General features: G+C 34.7%; 1 long non-coding RNA gene across 1 annotated transcript in view; it reads right to left on the bottom strand.

The window, feature by feature from the left end:
- Positions 1-19130, bottom strand: part of LOC140657082 (uncharacterized) — a 201983-nt gene that overhangs the window by 121289 nt on the left and 61564 nt on the right. Inside the window, exons 3-5 of the long non-coding RNA XR_012044210.1 lie at positions 10723-10794; positions 5284-5388; positions 4033-4101 (exon numbers count right to left, since the gene is read on the bottom strand). This is a non-coding gene — a long non-coding RNA (uncharacterized lncRNA). The remainder of the gene's footprint in view (positions 1-4032; positions 4102-5283; positions 5389-10722; positions 10795-19130) is intronic.

Here is a 19130-nt window from a genome sequence, read left to right as displayed (position 1 = left end):
GGTTATCAAGCATTGGAACAGACTGCCCAGGGAAGTGGTTGAGTCACCATCCCTGGAGGTATTTAAAAGACGTGTAGATGTGGTGCTCAGGGACATGGTTTAGCAGACAACTTGGCAGTGCTAGGTTAACAGTTGGACTTGATGATCTTAAAGGTCTTTTCCAACCTAAACGATTCTATGATTCTATGATTTTTGACACTGCATCTGACCTCAAGGTTTGTGACTTAGGTAGAAGGGAAAGCAAAGTACGCTGGAGGCAATTAGTAGCAGTTCACGAAGCAGCATATTTTTAGCATCCAGTTCAGATGAACTCAACTAAATCATCACTACACAATCTTGGTCACAGTGTCCAGCTAGTCAACTGTTTTTCCACTTCCTGCAAATGTATGGAAGCGTAACTATAAGATCTACTCCCACAAGCTAAGACTGTCCTCTGTACTTTCATTTCTGACTCCAGATTTTTTTTTTACATTAATAGTTTTCCTATGAAAATACCACCGCTGTATTTAGAGTTCTGTGCAGCATTAGCAAAGGGAGTATGCTGTTGACATTCAATAAATGAAAATATATTTATAAATAATTTAGTGGTAATCCAATTGCTTTTTGCTGCAGGAATGGACTCACTGAGGTGGTCCTTTTCTACTCCAATTTTTAATATTAGTATTTTTATGAGTATGTCCCTAATACGCGATTTTAAAGTTCTGTTTATGCCTTTCAGAACAACAAAAAAGCACATATAGAAAAACTCAACTGAAAATTGTGGTCCTGACAGCCATTTGTGGATTTCCACAAAACTCCAAGGAGTCTTGACTGAACATCAGCCAAACAGGTACCACATTTTATCTTCAGGGACATATAATTATATCCTGCATGTTCACAATCAGAAAAACCTTCACAGACATACTGTTTCTGAAAGCTTGAAGGTACTTTGAAATCTACATTTTTTTAAAAAATATATATTTAATAAACTCCATTTTTAGATGTCTAATGAACAGATTAAGTAAAAATAAAAAAGAAGAAATAAATCACTTAAGACAGATATCATTATTTTGTACCTCCTTCAGTAAGAGGAAAAGGTGGGGAGGGAAAGAAAAAAGGAGATCATAGTTTCTGTGGTTTCTTCTGCTAAATAAAACCATTTAGGAAAAAAAGAAAGTATAATCTTAAATAGATTCCAAACCTTCACGACTTCATTAAAATGGCTTTTAAATAAATCTGCTTACAGTGAAAGAAGCAGCCTAGGACAATATGCATATGGCTTCTTTTTTAAGACCAGTTATATTTCTTAATTGGTTTCAGAAAATGTCCAACTATTGAATCTTATAGAATGTGTGAGTGGCCTTTAAAAGTCCTTGTAAATGAGAACTGCTGGCAGAACAATTAGCATTTAAAAGCTAGAATGACCTTAAATCTGTGCATCATTGTGATTAGTTTGGACTTTAATATCAAGTACAGAACCAAAAAATACCTTAGTTGCCAAGATAAAGAGCTCCCAGCACCAACAAAAGGACATTGGGTAATAGGGTGAAGCATGTGCAATGAAACATAAAGGACAAACTTGTATTATCATGTTTGATTTGTGTTGACTTAGCAACCGAGCAGAAGGGCCTTCCTGGACAGTGAGCATGGAAAAGAAAGAGAACCAATCTTCTATTTCTTATATAGCATGGATGCACTATGTGGGAGAACCGGCCTAAATTATTTATCCCTATAATGAATGTCAAGTTGCAGAAGATAATAAACTGTGCATAAATTTTGTTTCCAAGGAATCACTGGATAACTCTAATTGCCTAACTGTACTGTGAATCAGACCTCATCTAAACAAAATAGATGGAATACTTCACTTTATATATATCGCATCTAAATATATGTATCATGATTATATGTATATGAGGTGTCATTTTATTTTAAATATAATTTGCATATATTGCATGCAATTATACTAATTCATGTACTATCCCCCCATTCTGAAAACTAGATGACTTCTTATATCTCTAGAAATGACAGCACTGGCTTGGGGTTGGGAGTGGTGGTGTGCTACAGCTGCTGATCTTACTGAAAAGAAAGATTCTTAAGTCAAAAGCTGAGCGTGTATATTGGCTGAGTATGCAATTAAAACAATAATAAACTACAAGTGTCCCCTATTTGCAGGTGTTTGGTTTTTTTAAACTTAAAGCATTTGATTCATTTTTTGTTCTAGCTCTCATTCTCATATTCTAAACTACTCAAAAATAAATATTCATAAAATATAAATTTATTTCTATATAGAAAATATTGCCACAATTTTCCTACGTTGTAATAAATACAATTGAGTTAAATCTTTAAAATTATACTGTATATAGATGGTATTCTAAATATTATCGATTATTTACATGAATAATTCATAAAGATTCAATTTTCTCAAAGACACTGCTACTTAACCAAGTAGTCAATACATTAGTTACTACTGATATTAGTAATACTGCAGTTGTAGTATCTGGAAAACCCACTGATGGCCAAAAATCTCACAGTACACTGGTCATGGTACAAATGAGAAGATACTACAGTGAATGCTATTGCTTGAGATCGGGAGATTTGGTCATCTACTGTCCTTCCAAAAAATAGACCTATCAACATTTCAGAGTGTGTTACACAGATTCCCTAGCATAGTTTTGCTAAACTTATGGCAAGTGCATTATCTTGTCAGTTTTGCACTGTCTGTGTGAATTAAGTTTGTGATGTGCAGATTGCTAGAGAGGAGACTATTTAAAGTCAGATGTTAAGTCACATTAAGTAATTTACTCACTCATGCCAGGTGCTCCATATAGATATTTCAGATAGCAATTTTCTTAATATAGCTTACATAAATACTTAAAATTTAAAGAACAGTAGATACATAAGTAACAGTTTATCATTAAGGAAATGACAGTTCCATATAAATATAGATTACCAAAGTATATATGTGATTGTACACAGATTCAGAATATTAAGGCATTTAATAATTCACAAGGACGTCAAGGGTCAAACGAGACATCAGTTTGACACACACGAAAAAAATACTGAATGTAAAGGCTTGACAGATCACTGTGGTATGTTCCTCTGTCACACATTCAGCAAACACAGACCTCCTCCCAAATTCTTTCTGACTGTGTTCTGACTATTTTTACCAGCTTCTGTCTGATAATGTTCTATATCAATATCCTTTAAACATCAGAATATGCAATGTTTCACATGGGAACTTTCTACTACAGACACTCTTCATGCTCGGTTCTCACAATGTGTCTGTCCCATAAGGCTTGCTCCATTTTGGGTGCTCAACTTCCAAAAAAAATTGCAAACTGTTGAAATACTCAGCAAGTTCATACCTAAGTTTTATGACTCTCCAATGTTAGAACAAGTGCCCTGGCAAAATTTCAATGTAGATAATCACATCCTACCTGCTTCAATCTCTCCTGTAGTTTGAATTCAGTAAGTTAGTTAGAATTTCCTACCAAGATTGTACTATAGATTTTACAATTAACTTCCTATGTCAGAACACAGAGCACTGATTCCTATATAAAAAGGGTAAGTTCAACTCACTGAAGTCAAACAGTAGGATGGTAATGTCATGTTTCATTCATGTGTAGTATAGTTTGTTTTATAAAATTATGATCTGATCATTATTTTCTGCCTCAATTTTGTTTTACATATAATTATAACAGCATTTAAAAACTAAGGAATATTCCTGCTCTGTTTATCATCTTAAGAGACTAGCAATGAAGGTGAAGAGGAGGGGAAAACTATCAGCTTGGCATCCTGTGAACATAACCAAGACTTCCAAACAGAACTGAAAGTTTAATATCCATACGGTTCCCAAAAACAGTAGGTGTTAAAATAGTTCTGAAAGAGCCCAAGAAGCAAAGCAGATTGAAACTGGTAGTATGCACTGCAAGAGTTCAATAAGCAGAAGGAAAGAAAAATATAACAAATTAGAGATGCAGAAAAGATAGAGGGTAACATGTATTGGTGGTATTGTGAGCACTGAAACACAGTTTCATCAAGTTATGTACTTACGTATCATCAAGTTATGTATGGGTAGCATCTGAACAGAGTGCATTCAGTCAACAAGCAAGACAATGAGATCTGAAATTAGAAACAAAGTGTGAAACAGCTTTGGACTACTCATTTTACAAAGTGCAGTTCTATTCTATTAAATACTTTGAACTAGAATGCCCCAAATTAAGGTTTTATTCTGAGCCTTAAATGTTCTGATTTCAGTGGAAAGAAAAATTCTCATTTTTAATGTTGTATTCACTTAACTTTCAAAATCTGATCCATATTATGCTCTGTGTGTGCTAACATGAGTAGTGTGGTAATCAATTCCATTTAGCACACTGAATGGATAGAAGTAATTTCATTACTTATTAATATTGAAAAAGTGCTGGGATGAAATTTTCCTTACAAAGGCCTTTTAGCAAGACCTACTTTTATTAGCAGTTAATATACTATATGGGTACCATTAAGATTTGCTCTTCAAAATCCTAATCCAAATTCTTCTCCAGTTATACATGAATAGCACCATTAACAATAATTATGTTATTTCAAGTTTACAATGGAATAACTGAACCAAATTAGATCTTGGAAAATAATGGTGGAAAATGAGAGAATGCACTCAGTCATGGTACAGATTTATTTCTTACTGAATTTTTGTTTACTTAGTAACACCATTTACATGGTCACTCCACTATCCCATAATTTCTACAAGCCTCGATCCTGAAAACCTCTCTCATTGGCTTTATATGGGTTTACAGAATTTAACATTACTATGAATAATACAGCACATGTTTTAGCATGTCTTACATACACCACACTGTGTAGGAGAGAGGAAACTGAAGGTCAGACATGCAGTCACTCAGCCTTACAAAAAAGAAGGCTATCAAGCAAGCCTTCTCTCAGGTAGCAGTCACAATCAGAAAAGGTGATGCTATGCCTTTTTGTGATGGATGGCATACAATGCGGGGCTTCCTTATTACTTGGGTGTCACTGATTGAAAAAACAAACAAACAAAAAATAAAAAAACCAAAACAAAAAAAACCCCAACCCACAAAAAGCTGGTGGAGGCAAACTGACGACCAGTTTGTCTAGGCTGTGTGTAGTGGGCTATTCACTTTTACACCAGCCAGGTGAGACAACTTTTTTCCAATGCTGTTTTCACTCCCGAAGCCATTAAAACTATAAACACTGGGCTCAAGTGGAAGAAAGTACTGGACTGATTTTCCCTTTTAGTTCTTCCCACATCCTTAAAAACTCAACGTAATCTTGCACCTTCTTCACATTCCTGTAAGTTTCAGTCCAGCAGGTGCTAATTCCTGATTTTTCAAAGGAATAAATATTTGCATTTCCAGTATCTTCCAGGCTTACATGATGCAGCTGAAAACATAAAGTTAGAATAAGCACATGGACATCTTTGAAAAAGAGTAATTCATAGGTCTTTGAAAGCCATTAAACTGTTGGCCTAGAAACTACTCTAATCAAAGTAATCCGCCTGCAAAGATAGGACACCCAGTCCACCGTGCAGATACATAAGGATTTAATAAACACTACATTAAGAAGTCTTTATACTGCTTGTCCTCTCGTTCTCTCCACTTTTGGATCCATTATTTTCTAAGAACCCAGATAGATTAGTATGTGAAATTTAAGATATTTTAAATACCGGAAATTTCACCAGAGAAGAGAAAGATGGTATTTCTAATTCACCTTTAAAGGCTTAGTTTTATATACTTTTGTCACCTTTGTACCTCTCTTTCTCATATGCAAAACCAGAATCAAATAAATGTGTAGAAATCTACTTACTGTTTCATACTGAACGAGACATGATTTTGGTTTGAAAGTTTCCAATCTCTAGACTTACTCGCATATGTCTACATTCTCTCTATCCAGAAAACTTTAATGTGTGTTACATCAAGGATTTGTGATATGACTTTTTCCATTGAGACAGTGAACTTAACGGAGTTACTCATCCTTTTTAAATGCTTAGGCAACTCCTTTGTCCTTTCTTTTTAATAAGGCGTCATAAACTTGCATACTACAAAATTAATGACATTTCATTTCATGTCTTTAAAACATTTCATTTAATGTTTTAAAATAAAATATTTTATTTTAAAACACACCAGTTAAAAAGGGAGGAACAGTATGTAGTTGCATCTTTTGTTTGAGAAAAAAAATATTTTTTCCTCAAAAAATTGAAAGAAGCATGTTCCAGATGTTTCTTTTGCTCTTGAATAGAATTGATACCTCATTCATTGTAACTCCCTGTAATGAATAAACATTAAAATGTCAGAATTGTGCCTCAACTAACCAACTATGATTAGCTGTCTTTGTCTATTAAATGATATGAATCCTTAACCTAGTGTGCTAACAACCTAGTAACTTATCTCAGTATCAAAAAAATCTCATAACAAAAGCCATTACCCATGAATGTAAAGCTGTTTATATATTCTATGGTATGACCCAAAACCAAACTGTTTTTTTCTGTTTTTACATTACGTTAGAATCACATCCCTTTTCTTAACTTCATAGTTCTATCACTGCAGAACAGGCACAAGACATTCCTTATATTTTTCTCCATAGAACTCTCAGTTTCAGTCTGAAAATTAGTCCATTGAATTTCATTCACTATACAGGCTCTCTGGAGAGAAAAGAGATTCCACAGAAAAGGGGATTGAGGGAATGGATGTAACTGAGGATCTGGCTTCTGTAAAACCGTATTTATAGCTTCAGGTCTCAAGTTTCAAGTTCAAGTGAGAGATATGAACTATAATCCTTGTCGTGGTTTGTGCAGAATATGATTCTGAAGGCCAGACATTGAAAATACCACATTAATTTCATGGGATTAGTCTACCTATTTTGAATTCATAGAAGATTCAAGAGTTACAGTTCATCTTAAAAACACACCCCAACTACAGTAATTTTAAATAGCTGGTCTCTTCCTTCAAACTTACTATTTAATTATGATTTCTCCATGTAGAGCAATGTAATGTGGCCTGAAGCAAATAATCAGATTTAGGCCTTTTCAAACCAAGGTGAATGAAACTTGGAAACATTCTATAGAGACAGAGGTAGCAGCACCTACTGCTGCATACATCAGTAAGACACCTCATGGTCTCAGCTCTTCACCAAAAAAAGAAGAGTGAAAGAGATCCTCTTTCTTTATCCTAAGTTCTTTTATGTTTAGAGCTTTGAAATGTGAAAAATAACATCTTAAAACTTCACCTGAGCATTCATACGCAGCCAATGTAAGCTTACTGAGATGATTTAGAGCACTGAATTTAATTCAAGTTTATCTGTTTTTCTTTTTAAAGATAACCTTTATTAAGTATTACCATTGAAGTGTATTTTCTTGCTTTCGTTTTGGACTCATTTATGTACAAGCCCTATTCATTTTTCTCTTAACTTCACCCTACAAGAAAAGCATCTGTTCCTGTCTCAATTCTCCCCTTTGTAGAGTTTGCCACTGACATCAAGCCCAGGCCTAAACTGTTTATTATAATAATGTGACTTCATTTAAAAAAAAAAAAAAAAAAAAAAAGATAAGAGGTATATTGTATAATTGTGGGTGCTTCATAAAAAAAAATCTATAGCTGTGACTATATGGTAAATTACATGGTAACATAATTTTTCATTTTCTCAGTCCCTTAGTTGTTCTTTGAGAAGTCTTGGCAGGTACTTCATTAAGAATTCCTCTCACTATATACAATTTCACTACACAAAGTCATATTGAAGTGAAAGATACATGGACCATTGAGTTTAATACGACTTTGTATAATAAGAATAATATGCAGTTATAGTATATTGAAATGAACTATATTGTAAGGCAGGAAGAACAGGCTTAAATATACCATGTTTATGTGGTGAAAAGGCTGGCATTCAAAGACCAAAGGCCTAAAGGCTATACCTCTCAAAAAATAAACCTGTAATAATTTCTTAAATTTTGGAAAACAGATTAATTTCCCCACTCTCCCCTAACTCTGGCACTTTTTAATTAAACATCACTTCTTCCTCACAGCTTGCAGGAAGGCCCCATGCCTGGTTTGACAATCCAAATGCAGGATGGATTCCTGTATTTACATGTAGCACTGCAAAACAGAAAACGAGCTCTGCCTGCCTAGATGTCAGCTCAGCCACAGAGTTGCAGGTTCGTTGTCTTTTAAAAACAGGGAAGAAGGGAAACTCAGTTTTTCTGGCGAAAGTTTCAGATAATGTTTTACTAATGAGTGATGAGATAACATGCAGCACTTTCAGTCATAGGTAAAATATCATTCCTTGGTAAAGAAGGGTATTAAGAGAAAACATGTGAGCTAAATTATTTCTCCCCCACACCCCCAACCTTAGGTATGTGTTCCTGTGCATCATTTCACACTGCATAATGTACACATTCCTTTAAGAAAAAAACCTAAAAATTTAACAACAGTATTTGTGATGTGTTTATGAATCTGCCAGTTACTTGGACTTTGCTGCATTTTCTCAGATGACTAATTACCACTAGAGTACCTCCCAGGGAGTTTAGCTAGCTGTTGTAAATTGAACTGTAAGGTTTTATTATATTAATTGAAGCAGAAATGCAAAAAAAATGACAAATTTCTTCTTGTTGAAAGAAACTACATGGCTCTAGAAATTCCTATTATTTATTATAATTTTCTTCACTGTTTATTTCTCAACCCCCTCTTTTTTTTGTTCTTCCCCCTCTTCCACAGCATTCTTCTCCATTCTGACATCTACCAAACTTGTACTGATAAAACTTTTAAAGATTCAAAAGAATTAAATGTTTTGGTTGGCATACATATATAGCTAATGAGGACACAATCCTATTTTCCCAACAGATAAGCTACCAGAAGCATCCAGATGGTCAGAGTTTCCAAAGAAACTCTTTGTGAGTACAATCCCTCCCAGCCTGGTCACATAAAATGACCTTGGATAAAGAGTCAAGTGCTTCGGAAATTTCCAAGGAAAAGGTTCTTCTGCCTGAAAAATGTCTCGAGGACAATCAGACACAAAATTGTGGGCTTTTAGAATGACAAACTTCTGTAAGATTGAAAGTTAGCAAAATAAGATTATTTCAAAGTTAGTAAGATTCCCTCAGAAACCTAGTATTAATTTTGTATCACTCATCCCAGGATTACTGGGTGATTTAGCTTCTTCATTACTACTTCTTCATATTTTAAATCATCTATGAAGACTTGCTAGACATCAGCACTTTTGGAACTTCCCATTTATCAGAACTTCCCTGTGTTTGTTGCTGAAATGCTGTATGTGAACGGGATGGGGGTGAGGAACAACACATATACTGGATACAGTTGTGTTTGGTGCTATTTCTCTAGACTGATGTAAAAGTCTATCTGAACACAGCAATTCTTTCTTTTCTATCAGAGGCAGAAATTTCAAATCTCTGCTTTGGAAAAAAACGTTTCTTAAATGTATTATAAACTGCATGAACACAGTACTTTTACAACAACTGATGTGATTTTGCATAATTTCCTCAAATCAAGAAATCGTACATTTCCGCACAGTGAAATGTGAAACACTGAGCCAGCACTCTCCTCATAACTAGCAACACAGAATGCATCTGAGTAACTTCCCCAATTTTAAACCCTTTCAAAAGATTTATATCCAGGAGTGAATTTTTATTCTGTGAATGTGTCCACTTTTTCTTTTTTTTTTTAAATTTAAGTTAGGTCTGTTTGTATAACTACACAATCAAATCTCCTACCACACCTTATGAGCTTATTATGTGCATAAATCTCCCAAATTCAGACATTTTAAGATCCACATCACCATATGAAGTCAATGAAAGTCACAGGTCCTCAGAAACTCTTAGAAATTGTGAGTGAATTAAAGCCTGGGGATCCAGTCCTCAAGACCAAAAATCACAGACGTTTTTTAAAAGGTGGGTCTTCATTTAGTCATTGGTTTGAATGATTTTCCTTCTTTCTCCCATTAATTCTCTAAATTTCTCCAAAGCCAGTGACAATATTCCTCATGAGCAGACAAGCATAACTATCAATATATTATCTACATTCATCATCAGAACTCCTATAAAATGATAAAGAGTCTCAAGAAAGATACCTGGGTTTTTTCAGGTGTGGAGAAGGGAAAACTGGCTGGATTTTGTCTTGTCTGATTTAAATTCCATTTAAACATTTTTCATTTTGTTTATCAAGATCCAATTTGCCTTTTGAAGCAAGTTTGTTATTCATTACAGAACAGAATTACTGAGAAGATGTAAGGCTATAGATTTTCCATCTCACATTAGGACTGCTTGGTGTGGATTCTGTACTTGATGACATGAGGAAACAATTCAGTCGCTGTATAGCCCATTCATCATACTCTCATAACCCCCATGACGTAACTCTGCGTCACTTCTTGAACCTTTAAATAAGGTCATTCTTCGTTGTTACATCTTACTTATTTTAGTGCTTAAGCATAGATCTCTTTTTACATCTTGTGAGAGTGCACACAGAAAATAAGCAATTACATTAGCCACTTCACTATTGACAAAATTAACTGGATTACAGTCAGCAAATCTATAATCTTTAATTCTGAAATAACTGAAAATTATCAGGGAGAGGATCAGATTTGGGCATATACATTTAAATAGCTTCGTACTTATATAATGATCTGCATTGCAAAGCCAGAAGTATATACTGAAGTTTAGGTACTGTCAGGATAAAATTAAAATAAAACGAAACAAACCCCAAACATACTCACCACACACACCTCCTCTACTAGCTTTAAGGGATTTTCATAAAGATATCTGAGAGACAGCAAGAGGTCCAAGTCCTGAAAATGCAGAATAAAATTTTATGTTCATCTATTAATTAGTAGAAGGTTATTGTGGGACATATAAGTAGGAAATTATTTAGCTGTAGGTTGCAATAGTGATGAATAGAGGTTGCCATGAACTTGAAAATACAATCTGAAATTACAATGCTGTATCAAGGGTCAATGCTAGCTTCGTTCATTTATTAAAAAGCTAATTATATTTACTTCATAAGCTACCAGGGTTATCAAACAATCAAAAAACCCCCTGTTTTTAGAAGTGAATGAACAAATTGATTGATCAGTTGTCAATTCTACAGAGTTAGTTGATTTAGAAACCTAACCCTCACAAAATGCGACTGAAGGAAAACTGCTTGCACAACCTCTTCCCTCTTTGCTGCAAGAGTTTTTTAAGAGTGTTGTCCCAGAACTCCAATAAAAAGCTACAAGTTGAGGTTACCAAATAGCCTACTCAAGGTCAGGAAAAGCTACTTGTCATTGCTACCAAATTTGCAAACACACTGTATCAACTGGGTCACTTGTTAAAATTTACTATATAACCTACACTTCAATCAATTATAGAGAACAGGCAGACAAACATAGCTTTGCTAAGTACTAGACAATTGTTTCCAGCAATGAGAAGTTTGCACAAAGTCTGTGCATTTAAACAGCCATTCTGAAAGTTTTCCACAATTACAGATCTTAACATTACAATATATATTATGGTAAAAGGATTAAGTTTGTGTAAATGCCAAAGGTGCATTTTTGGAAAGATACAATGAATTTGTTTTGTGGAGATGAAATAATGACAAACCTGATACAGAGCTTTAAAACAAACAAACAAAAAAGAAACAAAAAAAAAACCCAAAAAACAAACACCCCCAAAACAGAACAACCACAACAAGGCATAGTAAATATTTCCTAGAAGACCCGAACCCACATGAGTAACATAATAACTCTTTGTCTCGTGCAGGAAATGAGATCCTATAGTTACCACTGTGAGTTTTCGTACATGCTGACAAGAATTGCATTGACTACTATCAGAAACAAAAGTCTGTATTATACCCTTTCAAACAGGAAAGGCTGAGAAGACAGATAAAGCTGTCATGAAAGACAGCCCTGTAGCCAGTCATCTTTTTTCATTATTTTCAATTTCCCCTTGGTCTTCTCTTTTTCAACACCCCTGTCTGAATATGTAATTCTGACACTGTTAATATTATAGTGAATAGCATATTCACCACGGTGACAATTAAATAAGAAAAATGCATATTCAGGATGCACAAAACCAGTGTGAATGAGCTGGTTGCAATGTTCTTTGAACTTTACTTTTAGTGCTTTCAGGGTATTATGATGTTTAAACAGCTGATTAAGTTTTTCTGCATTCTTATTCGAAATGGAGCGTTAACATTTTTCAAGAGACATTTCAACCAGAAAGGAAGGAGGAGAAACTTTTCTAAATGTGAACCTCTACATTCACACAGTATATAGTAGTAACATAGGAAAATAATGTTTCTGTTATTCTGACTTTCTGACTTATGACTTGAAAGTTGCATGCCTTACATATTGCATTATTTTACACTTAGCTAAAAATACTCAGACATCATGAGAAAAATCAGAGCTTTTAATGTTATTTAGGATGAAAAATGTCAAATTAAGTCTTAACCATCCTCTGAAAGGAAAGCATCAGCTGGAAGGAGGTTAACAGTGCCGAAGATTATTCTTGGAACCAATCTTTTTAGTATTTTCTTTGTATAACCCTGGCACAAGAAACAGACAAGCACGGCTAAAACAAAGTTAGGACCACTGTCAATAAGGAGTACAAAGAAGTTATCATACCGAATGAACTGGTTATCTCAGTGACTGGAGTTACAGAAAGGGAATGAAAGCCGCAAGTGTAAAAGTCAAGATGATTCAGCTAGTAACTAAGAAGAAAAACCCAATGCTACACCAAAGATCTCATCAATCAGAAATTACTGCGGAGAATAGGGATCTGGATGCATTAGAAGCTGCCACTGGAATACACCCTTATTGCTACCGACTGTATTTGCAGAAGTCAAACACAATGTCATAATGCAAAAAGCAATGCATATTCACTAGAGGTATTAATCCTATGTAAAAGTGTACTGGTGAAACATCATTTCAAATAGAATATGGCAAATAGAATATGACTTTGATTTGTTCATGCATCAACACAGATGTTAAATGGAAATGAATGACTGATACGTATATACACATTGTGTCAAGGTTATGCCATTTAAAGGAGATGATGTTCTGTAAATATTATGCCTTTGGTAGCCCCTGTTATTGTTGTTGCCAGGACAGCTAATAAAACTGGCTAGCAGGCAGAGCTCAGCCTATCTGAGCCCTCACATCTCCTGTTCTTGTCTCTTGCCTTGGGCCAGCCCTGACAACTAGCTCAAAGAGACCCTCCCTGACTAGAATACCAGCTAAAGATGTCTGGTCCCCAAGGCTCCATGGGTGCATCTGCAGAGGATGCTGTTAAAGCTCTGGTATGGAATGGATACGAGCATAACTCTCACGCATTGTAGGGGAGAGAGAAAGAAAGGGAAGAAGCAAATGAAAAGCTTAAAATAACTGTTTACGTTATTTTAAAGACCAATGCAACTTAGGGTTCACGGCCACTTCACAGATTTAAGTTGGAAATTAGCAGAGTTTTCTGCCATTAGAGCTATCAAACTCTGGAACACCTTTTGGAACAGAGTTTCAGATGACAAACAGTAGGGACAAAATAATTTAACTTTTTTAAATGTATCTTTGTAAATTTAAGAAAGGAATATTTCATGTGGTAAGTGATTAATGGGACTATACCCAATGATCTTTTCAGATGATTGCTTGAAGTCCGATAATCCCACCTCTCAACTCCAAAAACTGTTTGCTTACATACATCAATACAGAACTTCAACACGTTCTTCTTCATTCTCTTAACTAAAAATACATAGATATTCAGGAAGTACACTGGAAAATCATAGTGTCAAACTTTTACCAAAATTTGTATTCTAATGTGAAAGAAGAACAAAGTATCAAACATACAAGCATTATATTTCCTGTAGAAGGTGGGTCAAAATTATCTGCAGCCCACAGCTAGTCAATTATAAAAGGTAATTTATATCTAAATGATCTTTCATGCATAGCTAGACATCATAGATTTATTAGCAGTTGATATGTACTTTACACAATTAAAAAGAGATAAACAGGTCCTACCTTTATACTTAGGAAACTATTAGGAAGTTATTACAACAGCTGTTGCAAATTAATCCACCATAATCCTTCTACATTCTGCCATTAGTTACACAATAAAAGCAGGGCTTCTTGAAAACCAAAAACAAAGATGCGTGAAATTGTTCTGATTACATACTTAACTTATGAAAAATGAGACTATTCCATTTGTCCCAATTGAAATCTGCTAGAAAATTAAAAGATAAATTAAAGCATCTTACTTTGAACCTGTTTACATTTCACTACAAGATTTCCACCCAGTGAGACCTTACCTTAAATTAAGATACTTTGCCTTAACATTCTTATGACCAGGGAATTTATTTTCTCTCTTCACTTAATATACTGAGAATTTATCCTCAACTGAAAAAAACCATAATAAACTACAGAAAAGTAGTAGATTACATGCAAAAAAATCACAGGAAAGTATTCAAGCACTTTATTTCATTTTATACTCAAACTTCAGGAGCTTTTTAATACACCTTTCCATTGCTGCATTCTTTATGAAACCTGACTTGGAAGACAGAAGCGTGAAAGGAATCAGAGAGGTTTTAGGAATACTGAAAAATAAGAAAAGTTACAAAGAAAAAGAAAACCTGTTTGGAACTTTGGAAAATTACCTGTCACCAATGACACTCAGCTGTGAAATGATGGCATCTTAATATCTTCATCTAAAGAACCTTGATTTGAAGTATTTATAAAATACATGAAATGGGACCCCTCGTAACAATGAGAACTGTCAAGTACTGAAAATAGTGAGTCCTGCAATGCAACTTTTTTCCATCAAGCTTAAATCCTGTATTTCAGAACTGGGGAAGAAGTATCACCTATAATGCAGAGTTTGTTTTTTTTTTTCCTTCCAAAGAATGACTTTGCTGTTGCAAAAGCTATTGCTACTACAATGCTATTTTTTCTAGTCATATAGCATGCCAAGTCACATCACTACCTATGTTCCTTTCCACCAATGAGCAGTCATAGTAAACAACCTCTAGAAACTCTAATACCAAAGGCGGGGGCGGGGGAAGCAAGCATACAAAAAACCACATTTAGTTCTACACCACCACAGTGGGGGCATTTCTTCTCTAAGAAAGCTTAGTCTGCACTGTCACTTTAGAGAGGGAGTTTAGTGGTACAAAGGACTTCCAAACTATCAAAAATGTATGTTAATCCTTTTTAGCCCACTCTGCTTAGAAGGCTCCATCCTTGTATACTTGGTATAGCTCTCTTGGCTCTTTATTACAAAAAGGGATTGCAAGATTTTAACATAAACATGAAAGCAAAATTCGGATAAATAGTATCCTATGAATAAAGACCAAGCAAAATCTGTGCCATCCAGTTTCTTCCCCTTCCTCATCAACAGACACCATCAAACAGCTTACTCCCAGTGTTTCTGTTCACGTATCACAGACTGAAAAGGAGTTGTCTGCACTTCACACTGCACTGCCAAGAGATACATATGAACTCAGCCCAAAGCATTCTTCTCAAAAGGTATGACTGAAAAGACAGACTTCAGCGATAATTTCTACATTGCCAGAAGACTAATGTTTTGCCTTATTAAAATATCTTTTCTTCAACAACTATCAAAAGAGAAAATGGAAATTTTTAAATGAATTCCTAGTGTGGACTGTTTCAACCAGACATTTGCAGTCTCCAGTCTTTCCCCTAGTCTATGGCAATGACAAATAGCATTGGACAATGATGTCACAAGATTTCTGCAAGGTGACCTAGTTTCTCATTGTCTTAAATTATCATGTGAGCTGATTATTTTGGCAGACTTGAAAGGAAGTAAACCTCAGGTCACACCCCTGACCAAGAAATTCATTTCATGAACCCCATAGATTTCCAAAATTCTTCTAATTCGTGAGGAAATTCTTTGATATATAGCTGTTATTAATACCCATTTAGGTAAAGATGCTAAAAAATAAGGGTGAAAGTCTGAGAAGTCATCTTGCCTGCCGTGGTGGATTAAGACAAGACAAAAGTCTTCACACATGCTTTAGGCTTTAAAACCTCCAGTGACAGAGAAATGTGATAATCTCCCCAGCAATGAGAAAAGGGTTAAAGAAACAATTTTTACATGCTTTTCCTCCTGCCCACTATAAACTGCATGCCCTTTGTTTGAAATTGAGCCATTTTCCCTTCCTACTGTGATTTGTTAGTTGTTCTATTTATTTTAGGAAATGCTGCAAAATGCTACTATAACATTCCTCTGTGAAGACAAATGTAAAACGATCCGCCAAAACCCCTAATCTTACGAAAACATTAAATCTTACTTGTTGCAAAACAAGTAAGCATCAGAAGATTCAAAATTAATATTAAGTATACTAAAATACTATTTCTTAGTTCTATGCAATAGTATCACTGGCTTCCTCTACAACTTCGCTTCTGTTTGGCCTCTCCAGTATTTTGCTGATCTGCAACAGCCATTCAATCCAATTCTTAGAGGAGTAAACAGGTTCACTCATGTTACAGGCATTCCACTGACATTTTTTAGTCATGAAACCTCAAAAGTATAAGCTCTCATATTAATATACTATTAATACATTATTTAAAATTTATCTGTTTTTATTGCAAGTGGAATACTATTCAAAATAGTCTATAAAAATGGGAATCTATTAAATGATAAACTGTTCATAAGTGGCTGAATGATTACATGCATGTTTGTTTGTATACATTTGGGTATGAACCTACATTTCCTGAATTCAGAATTAAGTGTATGAAAAGCCAAGGAACTGAATCCTCAGAACAAAAGTGCTTTCAGGCTCCCTGCAAAAATATCCTAATAAATGAAATTTTCATTTTATTCACATCATATCACAGTGCACTTGAGCCCAAACTTTGAATGAGATCTGGTACAGGTAAGACAGTCACTTTTTTCATTTTGTCAGATCAAAAGCTCATTGGCTTCAGCTTCTCATTTTACATGAAATCAGAGGGAGTCCATGGAAAATATCAATGCTCTTCCAGTGATCAGAAAGGATTAAGTTTAAAGGTTTGTATTTTTTGCTAACCATTTGACATTAATCTCTTCAGTTAGGGGGGGAGCGTTTGGTTGGTTGTTTTTTCCCCCCCATTCATACAGAAAGAGAGTAAATTTCCAACATTCTTTTTACATTTTAAAAATATCCTAAATTAGAATAACAGCTTTCAGCCCTAGGAGTGCACTTGAAATTTCATGTTTCTCGAGATTAACCAAAACTCACTGAATGCCCTGGTCCACGTGCACACATACACATGGTTTAGTGGCAAAGACTACATACCAAAAAGGAAAAAAAGTTATCTGCATTTGTGAGAAGCCAATACCACTTATACAGTTAACATGCTAATCTACTGGTGGATGCATAGCTGAATGATTAAGATATCAAAAGCATTAACAATTGCTGGCAATAAATGGTAGTGATAGCATCATATTTTGTATGACTAGTGCATATTTAACATTCATTGCCTCAGTACCAGAACAAAAAAACAATAAAAATCTCCACACAACTAACCCAAATGTGAGAGCATATTCAGCTAAAACTGAAAAACATAGCACTCGCATTTAGTGCCACACTACTTTTAATCATCTTTTCTTCTTCTTTAATCATTAATAAATGAGAGCAAATGCTTAAGTAGTGATTAGTATTGAGGAGCCATCAAAATCAGTTGTTACAGAATTGAGATATTCAAAGTCAGTAGTCACTATTTCTCATGCAATTTCACACTGGTGAACAAAAAAAAAAGCCTCTTAAATATATAGATCAGACAGAAAAGTCAGAATAAAACAAATACTGGAACCCAAAAATACACCTACCAGTTTTTCAGTCCTTTTCTAAAAGTTCTTTTAATTAACACTGTATTCTGTCAACTGAAGCCCACTGCATATGCTTACTATCACAAAGCACAGTAACAAGCACATTCAAATATAATATAAAAAAAGTACATACACTTTTTTTAATTTAGAAAGGAATAAAAAACCACCCCCACATTTCCCAAAAGCTTCTCTTGTTACTTAATACTTCATTTAAATTAGCTCATGTCCCTTGATAATGGGCGCAGAATAAGGACTAGTAGTGTAAGTTCAGCTGTATTTGACAACATTGGCCTGACTTTTCAAGAGTGAAGTACAAAAGTTTGAAGTAAAACTGAAAATAACCAACACACTCAACTCTTTCTGAGATGGAAATCAAAGAAGAAAGCAATCTCGAATACTGAACTACTTTTAGGTGAGCTATAGCTCCTTTTAGTAGATCCTATCACAGCTAAAAACTGTTTTGAACTGGCACATAGAACACTTCAGCTAGTGGTAAACATTATTGGAAAAAATCTTCACCATTTCAGAGACGAATAAAGCTAGACAAGTAATAGATATCTACATAACAATGTTTCATAAAACCTTTTTATTTGTTCAATTAATAACTACTCTGTTACTTTTATCCAAGAAGGATAAAAATATTTAATGATATTGACTATCACTGTTCTATGCCATGTTAATAAAAACAGATCAGTAGAGGAATGCTTCACTAAACGGTTTTAATTATATCTACTATATATTTACAGTGAAATAACCATCTAGTAACTGTGATAAGCTTGCCCAGCAGCACCAGCTATATGTAACTCCATGTAATTCAACTCCAGTATGTTGTTAGGAAGCAACAATGCCAAATATAGTTCAAACTTACTTAAAGCAGCATAAGAGACTGCAAACCCACTTTTAAAAACATTCATTTTACAGAAATGTTGTAAAACCTTTTATTGTACCTGCCCTAGGAGATAAGACTACATAGATATGTCGAAGTAAAAATGCTTGAGCTGACATCTGGTGCTGCTTAAGAAACGTACAAGACTGCTAACAACAATTGTAGAGTAAATTATGAGAACAGAAAACAAGTAAGATGCACAGGAAAAAACCATTCATATTTAGTATCAAGAGATAGACTTGAGACACCAATCACACACAAATTGGATTCCTTCCAAGCAGTGCCTAAGAAAGCTATCATCCAAAAAAAAAAAACCCCAACAAACAAACAAAAAAACCTCACAACACCCCACCAACTAACTACCAAAATCCACACTTTCAAGATGCCAAGGTTGACCAAACCAAGAAATAAAGGATCTTTCCTCCTCATGCATGGGTCCTGCAG

This window comes from Ciconia boyciana, chromosome 9 (assembly GCF_034638445.1).
Source record: "Ciconia boyciana chromosome 9, ASM3463844v1, whole genome shotgun sequence".
Lineage (NCBI taxonomy): Eukaryota > Metazoa > Chordata > Aves > Ciconiiformes > Ciconiidae > Ciconia > Ciconia boyciana.
This window is presented reverse-complemented; position numbering and strand designations above follow the sequence as displayed.